At 51.5% G+C, this 14035-nt stretch overlaps 1 protein-coding gene across 1 annotated transcript in view; it reads right to left on the bottom strand.

The window, feature by feature from the left end:
- VPS13D (vacuolar protein sorting 13 homolog D) overlaps positions 1-14035 on the bottom strand; it is a gene marked incomplete in the record, with an annotated part of 334001 nt that overhangs the window by 38848 nt on the left and 281118 nt on the right.

The raw sequence follows: 14035 nt of genomic DNA, 5'->3' as shown, positions 1-14035 counted from the left end.
TGCAGTACCTTTGTGAATGGTGTTAAAAAATACAAAAATGGATGAGTACTCACAAACATCAGCAAACGGGCACAGCACATGGCACAGCACATGGCACAGCACATGGCACAGCACATGGCACGCAAAACGACCCGGTCACCTAGACAAGTCCCAGACTCTTCAAAAAAAAGACTGGCGTGTTTCAAGGGGGATCCCCTTTTTCTCAGAGCCAATCCCCAGCCCATAGGAGGCAGCAAAGCTTGTGCCAGTCTCTGAACAGACGAAGACTTGGGACTTACGTTTGCCAGTACACTTCTCTTGAGCGCAGGGGATTGATCTTTCCCATTTGCAAAAGGGAATAAACGGGACTGAAATAGAAACTCCCCAGGAAACAAACGGGACTTTTAGGGCTCAAAAAGTCTACAGACTCAAGCTGGGCCGAGTGTAGATTCCAAATATTTATTAGTATCAAAAGTTAAAAAGTAATGATAAAAGATAGTAAGGTTACATAGAATTGGATGGTCAGTGGTCGCAAGGTACAGGATAGCACCAATCAATGCACAATGGTAGAAATTGTATACAAACCAAACGCCAACATGTTTCAGTCCTATCTCTGTGTATACCCCGTGGGCCCTGCCTGAGCTGGTGGGATTTCTTGAGCCCCTTACACCAGGGGTGTCCAAACTTTTTTTTCAAAGAGGGTCAGATTTGATGAAGTGAACATGCGTGAGGGCCGACCATTTTGCCTGACATTCTTTGAACCAATAAAATTGCATCTGCGACTATGTTCTAATATGGGTTTTATTTTATAGAAGACATTTACCAAGATTGTTTAAACCTTCCCTGAAGAAGGAGCGTATAGGACTCCGAAACATGTTGGCATTTGATTTATATACAATGTAACATTGTTTTAATGTACTATCTTTTATCAATACTTTTTAACTTTTGATACTAATATTTGGAATCTACACTCGGTCCAGCTTGCGTCTGTATACTCTTTGAGCCCTAAAAGTCCCGTTTGTTTCTCCTCAATATTGTAGGAAGGATGTGGCCTAAGTAAGCAGCTTTCCAAAAACTCTTTCCATTTAATGGGACTGACATACACCAGCCAACCTACAGCCTACTAGAAAGGCCTGTAACATGCTAACCAACCCAATGTAAACCGCAGGTCACGTCCCCAAGGAAATCTCTGGAAAAACAATACAAGATTGGATGGATATGGGAGGCAACAACTTCACAAGTCGTCCTTTGCCTTGTGTAGGAATTTCCCTTTTGGGCCAACCAGACTGGCCTGGAGGAGCTCCACACCAATGGCCAAATCTTTGAATATTTTTATTTCAATATTTTTCAGGGGTTCTAAAACACCCCCCTTCACCGGGGGTTTCATATACTGAAGTCTGAATGACGTGAGACTCAAAAAGGTTAAATGGTCCAAGAACAGAATCTGATCATCTATGGGAAAGCAGTTTTCAGCAGCCATGGAGCCGCACGCCAGGCTGCCCGTACATATAAGAGGTGTGGCCTATGTGTGCGCCAATCCGAGCCCATTTATCCTGCCGCACAGGAAAAACGATCAACAAACAGCGGCCAAAATCCAAACTCTTACCTATACAGAGTTCATCCTTCTGATGGCGGCACTGGGTGCAGCAACATGAACGCCACGCTAAACACCTCCAGCGCCACCCTCTGGACTGTCGCCTGTAATTGTAGAACTGGAAACCATTTAATGGGCTCATTTGATTTTTTTTCTAAATCTCAATGCTTTGAGGTGAAGGGGGTCAAGTCACTTCACTCAGACCAGCCATTCCCCACCAGGGGTTCCCAGAACCAAAGGCTTTACTCCTGGGCTTAGTAGGGGGTCTGAATGACTTCCCATTCAAGGGAACCTGCATAGTTCTGGTGTCACTTGAAAGAACCATCGGCACAACACCAACAATCTTTATATCTGTTTCTAGGGGTGAGATTGTGGTCAGCAATGTAAGGGGGGGGGGGGCCTTTCCTCCCAATGGCCACCAATGAACTGTTTTTTATCAGAGGTTCCCCTAAATATGGAAAGTTTATAAAGGGGTCCTCTGCGGTGAGAAGGTTGAAGGCTGCTCTAGACACATGAGAAGTATCCAGGCAAGTGATAAGGAGAGGAGAAGTCTTTAGAAAGCGGAATATGTGGAACGTTTCTGGAGCATTCTCTGAAGCAGAAAGATGCCGAAACCCTTCAAGCGATGATCTGCTTCAGAATGCTCCGATTATTTATATGCTGCTGAAATGGGGTTTGTTTTATTCTCAGGGTCGTGTTTAAAGAACATAACTGACATTTAAAACATGTGTTACTTTTTAGAACATTGTCTCCTTCTCCAGAAAAACATTCGTGTTAAAACAACAGCCGGAGCCCGGCCACGAGATCGCTGGGAATGAATTATATGGAGCTGATGTGTTAAAAGGCCTAAAAACAACATCGGTATCAGCGAGTCTTTCCACGGCTCCTAATTTATGATTCAGAAGGCCGTCTACGAGAGGACGGGCGGATAATGACACACATAGAAGGTGCTACAGGAGACGACCACACCAGATACCCAACGACACCGCCCGATACCAAACGACACCGCCCGATACCCAACGACACCGCCCGATACCAAACGACACCGCCCGATACCAAACGACACCGCCCGATACCCAACGACACCGCCCGATACCCAACGACACCGCCCGATACCCAACGACACCGCCCGATACCCAACGACACCGCCCGATACCCAACGACACCGCCCGATACCCAACGACACCGCCCGATACCCAACGACACCGCCCGATACCCAACGACACCGCCCGATACCCAACGACACCGCCCGATACCCAACGACACCGCCCGATACCCAACGACACCGCCCGATACCCAACGACACCGCCCGATACCCAACGACACCGCCCGATACCCAACGACACCGCCCGATACCCAACGACACCGCCCGATACCCAACGACACCGCCCGATACCAAACACCACCCGATGCCAAACACCACCCGATGCCCAACACCACCCGATGCCCAACACCACCCGATGCCCAACACCACCCGATGCCCAACAACACCAGATGCCCAACAACACCAGATACCACCCCCCTTCTTACCCACAATACCACAAGCTACAAAAATTCCAACTCCAGCTTTTCCAAGAAATGAAAACCGATGTCCCCCGAAAAATATGGAAACCCCCCCCCCCCCCCCCCCTCCAGCTTTAACTGCAAAAATCACCTTAGAGCTGCCCACCAATGAAGCCAGACAAGAGGAGAAAGGGCCAGTGATGTCATGCTTTCAGCCATCCAAGATCTCTGGATGTAAAGTGTCACTAAACCCCCATCCCCCATCATAAAATACGATGAATACATGGAGTATTCCATGCTGGTCCTCCTCACTCATCACTATGACATTCCACTTCTGTATTCTGCAAAAATCCTGGTTGATCCCGCTGCTCTCTATCACCCCCTTCTGTCCATGTCCCCAATGCAGTTTTTGCAGTGATGGCTGCTCTGCACATGCTCAATTCTCAGTGAGTTTCTATGCTGAACAATTCTTCCCTATCATATCTGGGCAGCCCATGTGACTATAGAGTCACACACGTGGGTGTATACAGGACAGGCCACTCCCTCCTCCTCCTCCATGCCTACTAACCAGCTAATCACAATGGGGGGGGGGAATATTACATGTAGATTGATGGAGGCTTCACCTCCCTCTTGTTCTAACACACAGGCTGGAGGGGTATGACAGCTTGTCAAAAAATAATAAAGATTTGATTTCAAACATATATTTGCATGACAATTTAAAACAGTTTATTGATAGTATTTATTTTTACTCTGTATTGCAAAGGCTGCTTTTTTTTTTTGAACATGTGACCAGCAGGAGAGGAATAGAAGCTCCTCCTACTTATGTTTCCCTGCAGACAGGCTGGGAGAGAGCCAGGTCATGTGACGGCTGGATATCCATTAGGAAAAAAGGGAATAGATGTTTTTATACTTTATATAAATAATTACAGAGCCGTCATCCCCATACAGAGATTGAAGGGAAATATACATTATACAGCGTGTTTAGTATCACTTTATGGGGTCGTATTATGTTTATTTTTTTAATATCTGGAGTAAGTCCCATCAGGTCTACTATATACATACTAAAAGATTTAAACCAGCCTTGGTCAAGCGGGGTTCCTCAAGTGGTTGGTAGGGGGTTCATCGAGTGGTTGGTAGGGGGTTCCTTAAGTGGTTGGTAGGGGGTTCCTCGAATGGTTGGTGGGGGCTCCTCGAATGGTTGGTGGGGGCTCCTCGAATGGTTGGTGGGGGCTCCTCGAATGGTTGGTGGGGGCTCCTCGAATGGTTGGTGGGGGCTCCTCGAGTGGTTGGTGGGGGCTCCTCCTCGAGTGGTTGGTAGGGGGTTCCTCGAGTGGTTGGTGGGGGCTCCTCGAGTGGTTGGTACAGGTTCCCCGAGTGGTTGGTGGGGGGTTCCCCGAGGGCTCCTTGAATGGGTGGTGGGGGTTCCCCGAGTGGTTGGTAGGGGGTTCCTCGAGTGGTTGGTAGGGGGTTCCTCAAGTGGTTGGTGGGGGGTTCCTCGAGTGGTTGGTGGGGGGTCCTCGAGTGGTTGGTACAGGTTCCCTGAGTGGTTGGTGGGGGGTTCCCCGAGGGCTCCTCGAATGGGTGGTGGGGGTTCCCCGAGTGGTTGGTAGGGGGTTCCTCGAGTGGTTGGTAGGGGGTTCCTCGAGTGGTTGGTCGAGTGGTTGGTAGGGGGTTCATCGAGTGGTTGGTAGGGGGTTCCCCGAGTGGTTGGTAGGGGGTTCCCCGAGTGGTTGGTAGGGGGTTCATCGAGTGGTTGGTAGGGGGTTCCCCGAGTGGTTGGTAGGGGGTTCCCCGAGTGGTTGGTAGGGGGTTCCCCGAGTGGTTGGTAGGGGGTTCCTCGAGTGGTTGGGGAGGGCTCCTCGAATGATTGGTAGGGGGTTCACTCGAGTGGTTGGTAGGGGGTTCCTCGAGTGGTTGGTAGGGGGTTCCTCGAATGGTTGGCGAGGGCTCCTCAAGTGGTTGGTAGGGGGTTCCTCGAGTGGTTGGTAGGGGGTTCCTCGAGTGGGTGGTGGGGGCTCCTCGAGTGGGTGGTGGGGGGTTCCTCGAATGGGTGGTGGGGGTTCCCCGAGTGGTTGGTAGGGGGTTCCTCGAGTGGTTGGTAGAGGTTCCTCGAGTGGTTGGTAGGGGGTTCCTCGAGTGGTTGGTAGGGGGTTCCTCGAGTGGTTGGTAGGGGGTTCCTCGAGTGGTTGGTAGGGGGTTCCTCGAGCAATGGGAATTTCTGTCTCTTAGATAAGTAACCAGTGACACCAATGATCAATTCAGCCATCTGTAAGGTGGGGCTCCTTCCCAACAAACGTGAGGAACATTCTTCTGTGGCCATCACACCAACATAACATGAACTGTAGATATAGCAATTATTGGAAGGTTCCCCAAGACCGGAAAGTCACTTTAAAGGTTCCTCTGTGTTAAGTTTGAGAAACGCCGATTTACACGACTGCTCTCTCTACTCCCACAACTGTCTTATAACTCGTGACTTCCAAGGCACAATCTCCCCCCTGGCTTGGAGCTCCCCCCTCATAGCCCCCCAACAAGAGCCCCTCATATCAGCTGTGATAGGTAGGAGAAGTGGAGAACTCATCTCCGTAAATCTCAAAAGGACATGAGCTTTGGGGGGTGGAAGAAGTCTTTGGGGGGGGGGGGGGGGGGGTTGTGTTTTTCATCGTCTACCTAAAATGTTTCCATCCTGAGAGGACGAGATCTTTAAACTCTGAATTGATTTCAGGCGGACTCAGTTTTTGGCTCATAACCCGGATCCCCGAGCAACCAGACAGAATATACAGAACTCGGCCAATCCATGGGATGTGATACGAGGCTGGAAACTGGACAACAAATACATCTTCTTTTATTCCTGAGATGCTCTTCAGGTGCACATGAGCTCCGGTCTAGACTTGGCCAATGGGAAGTTCTAATGTTACACGTGAGCCCAGGTCACCTTCCAGACAGTGCGGAGAGTTCTCCTCAATCTGCTGTCCGATGGCGACGGCCGCAGCGAATCATTGGCCAAGAGGAGAATATACAAGACAGATCTACTATATAAATAATATAATATACGGGCCGATTATCTCAGCAATATATTTTCTACAATCTCTCTATACGGTCTACTTCAATAAAAGGATTATATACGGGTCACATAGACGGGAAACATTCGTAGTGTCATAGCTGAGCCTTACCTCCCCCCATCATTGGTGAACACCCCCCCCCCCACCATTGGTGAACACCCACCCATCCACCATTGGTGAACACCCATCCACCATTGGTGAACACCCATCCACCATTGGTGAACACCCCCCCCCATCCACAATTGGTGAGATCCCCCCCCATCCACCATTGGTGAACACCCCCGTCCACCATTGGTGAGATCCCCCCCCAATCCACCATCGGTGAACACCCCCCCCGTCCACCATCGGTGAACACCCCCCCCCCCCCCCCGTCCACCATCAGTTATCACCCCCCCATCCACCATTGGTGATCACCCCCCCATCCACCATTGGTGAAAACCCCCCATCCACCATTGGTGAAAACCCCCCATCCACCATTGGTGAAAACCCCCCATCCACCATTGGTGAACACCCCCCCCCCATCCACCATCGGTGAACACCCCCCCATCCACCATTAAATTCTATTAATCTCCTACTTCCTTCGAGTTAAATGGGAGGGGCTTTGTGCTCACATGTCAGTATGGTAATCCCCAATAAAATGCTAGGAAAATAAGGGGTTGCAGCATTTTGTCTGGATAGGGGTTGCAGCATTCCGATTGGATGGATAGGGGTTGCAGCATTCCGATTGGATGGATAGGGGTTGCAGCATTCTGATTGGATGGATAGGAGTTGCAGCATTCCGATTGGATGGATAGTTGTAGCATTCCGATTGGATGGATAGGAGTTGCAGCATTCCGATTGGATGGATAGGGGTTGCAGCATTCCAATTGGATGGATAGGGGTTGCAGCATTCCGATTGGATGGATAAGGGTTGCAGCATTCTGATTGGATGGATAAGGGTTGCAGCATTCTGATTGGATGGATAGGGGTTGCAGCATTCTGATTGGATGGATAAGGGTTGCAGCATTCTGATTGGATGGATAAGGGTTGCAGCATTCTGATTGGATGGATAAGGGTTGCAGCATTCTGATTGGATGGATAAGGGTTGCAGCATTCTGATTGGATGGATAGGGGTTGCAGCATTCTGATTGGATGGATAGGGGTTGCAGCATTCTGATTGGATGGATAGGGGTTTGCAGCATTCTGATTGGATGGATAGGGTTTGCAGCATTCTGATTGGATGGATAGGGGTTGCAGCATTCTGTCTGGATGGATAGGGGTTGCAGCATTCTGTCTGGATGGATAGGGGTTGCAGCATTCTGATTGGATGGATAGGGGTTGCAGCATTCTGATTGGATGGATAGGGGTTGCAGCATTCTGATTGGATGGATAGGGGTTGCAGCATTCTGATTGGATGGATAGGGGTTGCAGCATTCTGATTGGATGGATAGGGGTTGCAGCATTCTGTCTGGATGGATAGGGGTTGCAGCATTCCGATTGGATGGATAGGGGTTGCAGCATTCCGATTGGATGGATAGGGGTTGCAGCATTCCGATTGGATGGATAAGGGTTGCAGCATTCTGATTGGATGGATAGGGGTTGCAGCATTCTGATTGGATGGATAGGGGTTGCAGCATTCTGATTGGATGGATAGGGGTTGCAGCATTCTGTCTGGATGGATAGGGGTTGCAGCATTCTGATTGGATGGATAGGGGTTGCAGCATTCTGATTGGATGGATAGGGGTTGCAGCATTCTGATTGGATGGATAGGGGTTGCAGCATTCTGATTGGATGGATAGGGGTTGCAGCATTCTGATTGGATGGATAGGGGTTGCAGCATTCTGTCTGGATGGATAGGGGTTGCAGCATTCTGATTGGATGGATAGGGGTTGCAGCATTCTGTCTGGATGGATAGGGGTTGCAGCATTCTGATTGGATGGATAGGGGTTGCAGCATTCCGATTGGATGGATAAGGGTTGCAGCATTCTGATTGGATGGATAGGGGTTGCAGCATTCTGATTGGATGGATAGGGGTTGCAGCATTCTGATTGGATGGATAGGGGTTGCAGCATTCTGTCTGGATGGATAGGGGTTGCAGCATTCTGATGGATGGATAGGGGTTGCAGCATTCTGTCTGGATGGATAGGGGTTGCAGCATTCTGATTGGATGGATAGGGGTTGCAGCATTCTGATTGGATGGATAGGGGTTGCCGCATTCTGATTGGATGGATAGGGGTTGCAGCATTCTGATTGGATGGATAGGGGTGGCCGCAGATGATCGGCGCTGTCTGTACTGCCTTCTGAGTGAGATTGAATGGTCTCGCTCACACAGAACGGCGTGAAGAAGATAAATGGGTAAGTGATGAAGATGTTGGCCCCTCTATACAGAACAATGGCGCTCAGTTCTCATGTCTCACGTGAAGATCGGAGGATTCAGAACTTGGCTGCGGGGGATTGGATTGTTCTCGGCCTCGGAGGGCTGTGGAATATTTCATAGTTCAGCCAAACAGACGAGAAATGTTTTCATTAAACACAGAGAACAATAGAAGGCCGAACGTTCATCTCTGCCGGAGTCCCATCAGGGGGCCGAGAAACCTGAACACACAGGAGGAGGAGGGGACAATATCGCAATACACAGGAGGAGGAGGGGACAATATCGCAATACACGGGAGGAGGAGGGGGCAATATCGCAATACACAGGAGGAGGAGGGGACAATATCGCAATACACAGGAGGAGGAGGGGACAATATCGCAATACACGGGAGGAGGAGGGGGCAATATCGCAATACACAGGAGGAGGAGGGGACAATATCGCAATACACGGGAGGAGGAGGGGGCAATATCGCAATACACAGGAGGAGGAGGGGACAATATCGCAATACACGGGAGGAGGAGGGGGCAATATCGCAATACACGGGAGGAGGAGGGGACAATATCGCAATACACGGGAGGAGGAGGGGACAATATCGCAATACACGGGAGAACACGGAGGGGACAATATCGTAATACACGGGAGGAGGAGGGGACAATATCGCAATACACGGGAGGAGGAAGGGACAATATCGCAATACACAGGAGGAGGAGGGGACAATATCGCAATACACGGGAGGAGGGGGGGACAATATCGCAATACACGGGAGGAGGAGGGGACAATATCGCAATACACGGGAGGAGGAGGGGACAATATCGCAATACACGGGAGGAGGAGGGGGCAATATCGCAATACACGGGAGGGAGGAGGGGGCAATATCGCAATACACGGGAGGAGGAGGGGACAATATCGCAATACACGGGAGGAGGAGGGGACAATATCGCAATACACGGGAGGAGGAGGGGACAATATCGCAATACACGGGAGGAGGAGGGGACAATATCGCAATACACGGGAGAACACGGAGGGGACAATATCGTAATACACGGGAGGAGGAGGGGACAATATCGCAATACACGGGAGGAGGAAGGGACAATATCGCAATACACAGGAGGAGGAGGGGACAATATCGCAATACACGGGAGGAGGGGGGGACAATATCGCAATACACGGGAGGAGGAGGGGACAATATCGCAATACACGGGAGGAGGGGGGGACAATATCGCAATACACGGGAGGAGGAGGGGACAATATCGCAATACACGGGAGGAGGAGGGGACAATATCGCAATACACAGGAGGAGGAAGGGACAATATCGCAATACACAGGAGGAGGAGGGGACAATATCGCAATACACGGGAGGAGGAGGGGACAATATCGCAATACACGGGAGAACACGGAGGGGACAATATCGTAATACACGGGAGGAGGAGGGGACAATATCGCAATACACGGGAGGAGGAAGGGACAATATCGCAATACACAGGAGGAGGAGGGGACAATATCGCAATACACGGGAGGAGGGGGGGACAATATCGCAATACACGGGAGGAGGAGGGGACAATATCGCAATACACGGGAGGAGGGGGGGACAATATCGCAATACACGGGAGGAGGAGGGGACAATATCGCAATACACGGGAGGAGGAGGGGACAATATCGCAATACACAGGAGGAGGAAGGGACAATATCGCAATACACAGGAGGAGGAGGGGACAATATCGCAATACACGGGAGGAGGAGGGGACAATATCGCAATACACGGGAGGATTATCACTGTGAAAAAGCTGCAGGCGATCAGACGTCTCCATCCCATTAGAGGCAACAGAAGTTCACATACAGAGCCTGGAAAAAGTATGTAAAACCATAAATGTATTTTATTGGGATTTTATGTGATGGACCAACACAAAGTGTCACATAATTGTGAAGTGGAAGGAAAATGATACAAATAAATATGTGAAAAGTGTGGGGGAGGGGGCATTTGTATGGCGCCCCCCGGAGTCAATACTTTGTAGAACCCCCTTTCTATACAAGTCTTTTTGGGGGTGTCTCTACCAGCTTTGCCCATCTAGAGAGGACATTTCTGCCCATTCTTCTTCTTTGTAAAATATCTCAAGCTCTGTCAGATTGGATGGAGAGCGTCTGTGATCAGCAATTTTCAAGTCTGGCCACAGATTCTCAATGGGATTTAGGTCTGGACTGTGACTGGGCCATTCTAACACATGAATATGCTTTGATGTAAACCATTCCATTGTAGCTCTGGCTGGATGTTTCGGGTCGTTGTCCTGCTGGAAGGGGAACCTCCGCCCCGGTCTCAAGTCTTTTGCCGACTCTAACAGGTTTTCTTCTAAGATTGTCCTGTATTTGTCTCCATCCATCTTCCCATCACCTCTGACCAGCTTCCCTGTCCCTGCTGAAGAAAACCATCCCCACCACATGATGCTGCCACCACCATGTCTCACGGTGGGGATGGTGTGTTCGGGGGATGGGCGGTGTTAGTTTTCCCCACACATAGCGTTTGGCTTTTAGGCCATAAAGTAGAATTTTGGTCTCCTCTGACCAGATCACCTTCTTCCACATGTTTGCTGCCCCCTCCCCCACATGGCTTCTCACAAACTACAAACAGGACTTCTTATGACTTTCTTTCTCCAATGTCTTTCTTCTTGTCACTCTTCCATAAAGGGCAGATTTGTGGAGAGACGACTAATAGTTGTCCTGTGGACAGATTCTCCCCCCTGAGCTGTGGATCTCTGCAGCTCCTCCAGAGTTACCATGGGCCTCTTGGCTCTTCTCTGATGAATGCTCTCCTTGCCCGGCCCGGTCAGTTTAGGTGGACGGCCGTGTCTTGGTAGGTTTGCAGTTGTGCCATACTCTTTCCATTTTCCGATGATGGATTGAACAGAGCTCCGTGAGATGGTCAAAGCTTGGGAGATTTTATTATAACCCAACCCTGCTTTATACTTCTCCACAACTTCATCCCTGACCTGCCTGGTGTGTTCCTTGGCCTTCATGATGCTGTTTGTTCTGTTCACTAAGGTTCTCTAACAAACCTCTGAGGGCTTCACAGAACAGCTGTATTTATACTGAGATGAAATGACACACAGGTGGACTCTATTTACTAATTAGGTGACTTCTGAAGACAATTGGTTCCTCTAGATTTTAGGGATATCAGAGTAAAGGGGGCTGAATACAAATGCCCCTCCCCCCCACACTTTTCACATATTTATTTGTATCATTTTCCTTCCACTTCACAATTATGTGACACTTTGTGTTGGTCCATCACATAAAATCACAATAAAATACATTTGTTTTGGTTGTAACAAAATGTGGGGAATGTCGGGGGGTATGAATACTTTTTCCAGGCCCTGTATATCTGCCTAAGGTTGAGCTATATTGTGGACATGTAGTCGCCCCTCCAGTGATGGGAGGTCTGTGAGTTCCTCTCCGGCCGTCTGTATTGGATGGGCTGGGGTGACAAGGACTGCCCCTGCAGGGAAGATCTTCTGTAATAGAGGACCTGCCTGTCTCTGATGTCGGGGTTCCACTTTAACTCCAAATAATTGCACGGCTCTAAGGACCAATCAGCGATCTCCTCTCCGGATCCAGGTGACTTTCCGCTGTGGACATTGTTGTGGGTCTCTCCGCATTGTATGGACCCCTCACATTCCATTCATGGTGGAGGTCGGGGGGGGGGGGGGGGGGGTAGATTTGTAGGCCCGGGGGGGGGGGGGGGGGGGGCTCTATAACTCAGGATGTCGGAGAAGAAAGGACTGGCAGCCGGACTCTTCTAGGAGGGAAGAATGAAATCCGCGGCCAGAAGAGGAGAAGAGGATTCCAAACCACACATAGCTGTGAAATGAAGGAACGCCCCGGGGGACCAACCTACCCCTCTGCCAAACCGAGAGACAACCCTTTGTTCTCCGTTCCCCACCTCCCTACAGGCCTGGGCAGCCACTGGTGTCCCCCCCCCCCTCCCAAATACCCCGCGCATGGAGCCCCACCACATACCCCGCGCATGGAGCCCCACCACATACCCCGCGCATGGACCCCCACCAAATACCCCACGCATGGACCCCCACCAAATACCCCGTGCATAGACCCCCACCAAATACCCCACGCATGGAGCCCCACCAAATACCCCGCGCATGGACCCCCACCAAATACCCCACGCATGGACCCCCAAATACCCCACGTATGGAGCCCCACCAAATACCCTGCGCATGGAGCCCCACCACATACCCCGCACATGGACCCCCACCACATACCCCGCGCATGGAGCCCCACCACATACCCCGCGCATGGAGCCCCACCAAATACCCCGTGCATGGAGCCCCACCAAATACCCCATGCATAGACCCCCACCAAATACCCCGCGCATGGACCCCCACCAAATACCCCACGCATGGAGCCCCACCAAATACCCCGCGCATGGAGCACCACCACATACCCCACGCATGGACCCCCAAATACCCACGCATGGACCCCCAAATACCCCACGTATGGAGCCCCACCAAATACCCCGCGCATGGACCCCCACCAAATACCCCGCGCATGGAGCCCCACCACATACCCCGCGCATGGAGCCCCACCACATACCCCGCGCATGGACCCCCACCAAATACCCCACGCATGGACCCCCACCAAATACCCCGTGCATAGACCCCCACCAAATACCCCCACGCATGGAGCCCCACCAAATACCCCGCGCATGGACCCCCACCAAATACCCCACGCATGGACCCCCAAATACCCCACGTATGGAGCCCCACCAAATACCCTGCGCATGGAGCCCCACCACATACCCCGCACATGGACCCCCACCACATACCCCGCGCATGGAGCCCCACCACATACCCGCGCATGGAGCCCCACCAAATACCCCGTGCATGGAGCCCCACCAAATACCCCATGCATAGACCCCCACCAAATACCCCGCGCATGGACCCCCACCAAATACCCCACGCATGGAGCCCCACCAAATACCCCGCGCATGGAGCACCACCACATACCCCACGCATGGACCCCCAAATACCCCACGCATGGACCCCCAAATACCCCACGTATGGAGCCCCACCAAATACCCCGCGCATGGACCCCCACCAAATACCCCGCGCATGGAGCCCCACCACATACCCCACGCATGGACCCCACCAAATACCCCGCGCATGGACCCCCACCAAATACCCCACGCATGGACCCCCAAAATACCCCACGTATGGAGCCCCACCAAATACCCCACGCATGGACCCCCACCAAATACCCCGCGCATGGAGCCCCACCACATACCCCACGCATGGACCCCACCAAATACCCCACGCATGGACCCCACCAAATACCCCACGCATGGACCCCACCAAATACCCCACACATGGACCCCCACCAAATACCCCGTGCATGGAGCCCCACCAAATACCCCGTGCATAGACCCCCACCAAATACCCCGCGCATGGACCCCCACCAAATACCCCACGCATGGACCCCCAAATACCCCACGTATGGAGCCCCACCAAATACCCTGCGCATGGAGCCCCACCACATACCCCGCACATG

The sequence above is a fragment of the Lithobates pipiens genome, unplaced genomic scaffold (genome assembly GCF_037356315.1).
Source record: "Lithobates pipiens isolate NorthernLeopardFrog02 unplaced genomic scaffold, aLitPip1_a1.2 Scaffold_27, whole genome shotgun sequence".
Taxonomy (NCBI): domain Eukaryota; kingdom Metazoa; phylum Chordata; class Amphibia; order Anura; family Ranidae; genus Lithobates; species Lithobates pipiens.
This window is presented reverse-complemented; position numbering and strand designations above follow the sequence as displayed.